Source organism: Hakea prostrata, chromosome 9 (genome assembly GCF_041222555.1).
Source record: "Hakea prostrata isolate BN-2017 chromosome 9, UWA_Hpros_2, whole genome shotgun sequence".
NCBI lineage: Eukaryota > Viridiplantae > Streptophyta > Magnoliopsida > Proteales > Proteaceae > Hakea > Hakea prostrata.
In genome coordinates, this window is record NC_142608.1 from 46,723,525 (window position 1) to 46,728,742 (window position 5,218).

Genomic DNA, 5,218 nt, shown 5'->3' on the forward strand with positions numbered 1-5,218 from the left:
TTTTTTTTTTCTCTTTTGCAACCTACTTTGTGCAGCCACCAATTACTGCACCTGCAATCAAGTTATCACTCCTTGTTGTGGGAAGACAAATTTCAATGTCTAAAATGTTTTGACGTATGCTTTGGGGCTTAAATGCGTATGGAATTTGGATCACCGAGAGTTGCCGTTCACTGTAGGAGGTCATGTACAGGATTCTGAGCTGTATGGTTTAAAAAAAAAAAAAAAAAAAAAAAGTTTTTGGTGTTTTTCAGAGTTTTGAATAGAAATAGGCCAAATAGTGTATTGGTATTCTGGTTTGTTTTTCTATTTCTTTTTGGCACAAACAAGCTCTTTGGCACACTTTTGAGCCTCATAATTGGTGGTGTTTCTAAAATTAAAAATAATTTTTAAGTGCTATGGCACAAGATACATACTTAGTCATAAGGGCAAAAGGGTCATTTGCATATAAATAACACAACTCTAAAAGAGTTTGTATTTCATTTGTTGTTATAATTTTTTTTTCTTCCAAGAGTTGCCATTTAGTATCTGGGACCCAGAAATGTGCAAAAAACACAAGCAGAAAATCTGTGCCCGACCTATAAACCGGGGGAAAAAGAAACAGAATTGTTACCATACACAGTCTGAAATGACTGTTTGTGGGCCCAAATTTGGTTTACAGGTGCTTCTATTCTTTTCTGGGGGTCTTTTAGGGCAGGCATTTGTGTTCTCTCTTCCTTTTTTTTTTTTTTTGGAGGTGAGGTTTTCACCTATTTCTTATAAATAGCCTTTCATATGTTTGAGAGTGGGGTGGAATGTGAACATTGGGCTGTAATGTCTGTTTTTTCATCTTCATGGTGAAACTATTATAGTGCTTGGTCATGGACGTAGCCTTTCGGCGAACCATATAGAATCCTATCTTGTACATGTGTGATTTTTTCTGTTTTCATGTTCTTGTTGTGTAGCTTTGCTCATATTATTTCAAGTCATCACATGTTAACTGGCTGCTGATTGGAATATTAGTTTTTCCTGTACCTGGCATTGTTTTCCATGAAGATTCTGCAACATCCATTGGCTGTGTTTGATTTTTGGTGTCTGCTTCCTAGAGCTTATGGGTTCTGGCTGCTGGTTGATACTTATTGATAGTTTGATACAAGCCCTAAACGTAATGGTTCTTCAGTTCAATTGACGTTGATGCTGCTACTTCATCACTTAAATCCTAATATTGGGGGTGAAAAATGATCTTGATCATTGGTTGGTTTTCTGGTATTCTATTTATTGTCATTTTAATGTTAGTATTTATTCCAGTTTTCATCTATTCTTGCTTGGGTTCCAAACTTGCTGCCATCAAAATGCAGAATTCTAGCACAAGCCTTGATGCTAGATAACAAAAACAACTTACCCGGCGTGAGGCTCTTTTTCTGCAATTCACTATAGAATTATCAGGATTCTAGGGAAAGACCTTGCTTTGTAAAAGCTGAAATCAAGTATGTCCATAAAGGGAGCTGTTTCTGAGATCATGTTCAACAATTGACCACCATTACCAAGATCTCTTGATAAATATCTATGGAGGTGATCTTTTACAGATGGAGTGTATAAAGTCTTGGTAACTTTCTAGGATTTTCCTAGTTTGCTAAACCATTCTCTCTATCTCTCTACCCTGATCTCTTGATGCTATACCATTCGTTACTTCTCTTTATCTGCTTTCCTTTACCTTGGTCTGTCGATGCTATACCCCTTGTTACCTCTCTCTATCTGGTTTCCTTTGGTTGACAACACTAGAATTTCATGAATCATGGCCAAAGTGGATCTTAGGACCATTTGTGGGTTTTTAACTCTGTTTGCTTTGCTGTTCAATGTTGCTTATGCCTATACAGAGCAATTCTTCTCTGCACCCCAAAGTTGATCAAAAGGGAGTTGTCTCTATCAGTTAGTTGAAGATCTCATTATTTTAATCAAGAGTGGGGATTATGTCAGTGCTTTACTCTCCAATGCAGTGCATCTTGTGTTTAGATCTGCCGAATTTTGGATGAATTTTTATTGTGCTAAATGTATCTATCATGAGGTGGAGAGAGCATTCTATCTGTTTTTTGTACCGTAGATGATCTTAACCAGTCCTGAAGGGCTGTTCTTCTGATGCGCATTACTATAGTGGTGCTTTTGGCCTTTATCAGAACAATGTGACAGGAGCAGTTGAAGAATTGCCCTCTGTTTCTGTTTTTATTCCTCAGTTTGAAGAAGATCATTTCCAGCAGTCTTGTGGGATATTTGGGCTCATAACCATGTCATATTTAATTTTATGGTGTTAGACTTGCTCAGAAAACTCAGTCATATACTATTAATGCCAAGTTGTTGCCATGCTTGACTTGAACTTGATGGCAGTCTTGCCTCTCAAAAAAGTGAGTTTGGCCAAGATCTTGGTGAGATTGAGAAATTCTTGTTTTTTTAAGCCCAAACCTCCATCTCAAGGGGTATTAGGTGTAATGGGGCCTCAAACTTGCAGTCCTGCCGATTTTAGGCCTTTTGAACACACTACTGACCTTAGATTTGTGAAGGAGTGTAAACGAGAGCTCTATTTTGGACCCCAAATTGGAATCCTCTACGTTGAATTAAAACCTAAAATAGCCTATTATGCGCATAATATACCAACGCAAGGCCCTTAACATATACATTATGTTCTAACAAGTCTGTGCATACAATTCACATGTCCATAGTTCAAACTATAATATGATGGGCAAAGGTTGACTTGAGTGTCAAGACCCAATGTGCTAAGCAGAAGCTGGAAAAACTTGTCACAACAAAAAACCAGCAAAGGATGGAGGAATTCAGCAACCCCCAGCTCCAGCAGCTCAAAAAGGGGAAAAAGCTTCTGTTTTGGCAAGATCGAGTCTAGTTGTTTCGAGTTAATTGAGTTGGGATGCTTGGTTCAAGTTGGATTGAAACTTCAGTCGAACTGAGATCTTTACCAAGTTTTACTACATATCACTTCAGATCTTGTCTTGCCTTCACCAAGAGGTGAGATATCTTGGTAAGTTCTCCTACTATTGTCATTGCTCATAAAGTCAAAAGACTTGATTCTAGAGGGAAAATATACTTCCATCTGTAGGGTTCAAAGCTTTCTGGCTAGGGTGAGCTATAACCATTTACACTGAACGCAGGATTTTAGAGGAAGGGTCTTCATCTTTGTTCAATCTGTTGCAAGTGCTTAGGGGTGAAGGTTCACATTAGTGTGGTCATGTGCAAAAGGATACTTATTGGGTTATGGAGTTGCAAGAGGGGATAGCTTTGATGCCTTCTTTGGAAGCAGGCATTATAGAATACATTATGGTCAATTTCATTCTTCTACATTACATTTCTCTTTTTCCAACCCCACCACCTCCCTCTTTGGTAGATCCTTAGTTACATCTCAGTTCTGCTGAAGATGCTTCTAGGCTTGAGATCTCTGTCACTAAGTGTTGGATTCTGAACAATGCATCAAAGTTGGAGTAAAGGCACAAATGGTTCTTGTCTCAAACATTAGCCAAAAGATGGGGATGCATTTTAATTGAGAAGTACACTCCTTATGATGAGATGCATGGATGGTACATGGTCTGACTTATAGAGGCTATTGATGTGTATGATTTTCATAGTTGATTATCGTTGCCTCTGTGACAATTTATGTGTTTGATGTGATTCTAAACATGGTAGCACTATACATCATGCTTTGGTGATGATGGATGGTGGTTACACGGATCTATCAGCCTTCAACTGTTTCTCTACAGATGATTCAGTTTCCTTTTGGAGTTTGTGTGCCATTGCTTCTGCATTCAGGAAAAAGTACAGTGAACTTCTGGTCAGTAGTGGAATTATTCGGGAGATGGTTAAAAAAATTTTGACCTTGAATTGTGGGATAATGTAATCTGTTGCTATTCCTAATAGAAAGAAGGTATTTGTTGTTGCATGCAATCCTTAAGGCAGAGTATCAAAATCTCCTAATGTGGCAAGGTTAGGTGATGTCACCATTAATGGTGCCTTACTATGAAAGGGCCTTAAAATTTTTCAAATGGGTGGTTTGCTTGTGGTGAGCCCTTTTTTGCTCACTGTGAATAGATAGAAGGGACTAGGCTGTAAAGATTGTCTTTTAATCTGCCATGTCCTTGAATTTTCTGCGTTCTAATGTCTGGTTTGTACTCGGTGCTGCTGCTTTGAAAGCTCCAGACACTTTTGGTGGGTTACTCAAGCTGCTCAACTCATGCCTGAAAATGAGGAGGTTTGAAACAAAAAATTGGTTGTTTGCATATGATCATGAAGAAAAGGAGAGTTTTCATTGCCTCAAAGAAGCACCAAAATTCAGGAGGTTGGAGAAATACAATAATAGGTTTGAGTACCATTTGTTTGTTTGCACATGATCAAGAAGAGTAAAGAAGCTTTCATTGCCTTTAAGGTAGCACTGAAATTCAGGCTGAACAACTGGCAGCTGTGGGAGAACTATAGCACAGTTGGTATTGACAATTTTAGGCAGGTCTTGAAGGCTACAAGGATGGTGGTAGATTTGACTCATATGACCTGCAAAGAAAAGAACTGATTCCACCTTATTGGAAAGATACTAGAGAAGATAAGAGCCTCTCACCCACCAACCAACCAACCAAAAAAGGGAGAAAAAAGAAGAAGAAGAGAGTAGATGGGAGCAAGGAGCTCAAGAGTTGTTCAACCTAGTACAGAAAGATCAAGTGAAACTGAGCACTTGCTTGAGTTACTGGGAGAAGTAATTCAGCAGATTCTTGGCACCAGGAGTGCAAGATGAGTTTTGGGATTTGATATTCAAGCCTTCAAGGTGGTACAAAATCTATGGGGACCTCCGGCTATGGCTAGCATGAAGTTGTTACAGCAGATATGCATCAAGCAAGGTGTGAGCTTTGGTATATGACTGAATTTAGAAATTTTGAGGCTTTGCTTGTTGAAGTGAGGAAAGAGCTTGAGATTTTGTGAACGACGTTGAGCATGATATGTAAAAGGCAACATATGGTATGACATATGTTAGTTTTTTTTGGTAGAAGGTACGACATATGTTAGTTTGCTTGTTAGTACCTTTGACATGCCACTTAACATAATTTTTTCCTTATTTTCCTCTTAAGATCTAATGCTTTTTCTTTAACAGGATGTTAAAGGTGCATTTGCTAACTCTCTTAGGAAATGTTTTTCTTGTTTTCATTTGTTTTGAGAACAAAAAATAGTTGAATTGCGTATGATAAACTGGTTCGTT

At 38.3% G+C, this 5,218-nt stretch overlaps 1 pseudogene; it reads left to right on the forward strand.

Moving 5' to 3' along the window:
* Nucleotides 1-625: 625 nt before the first annotated feature.
* Nucleotides 626-4,943, forward strand: LOC149005349 (uncharacterized; annotated as a pseudogene).
* The last annotated feature ends 275 nt before the right edge of the window (nt 4,944-5,218 follow it).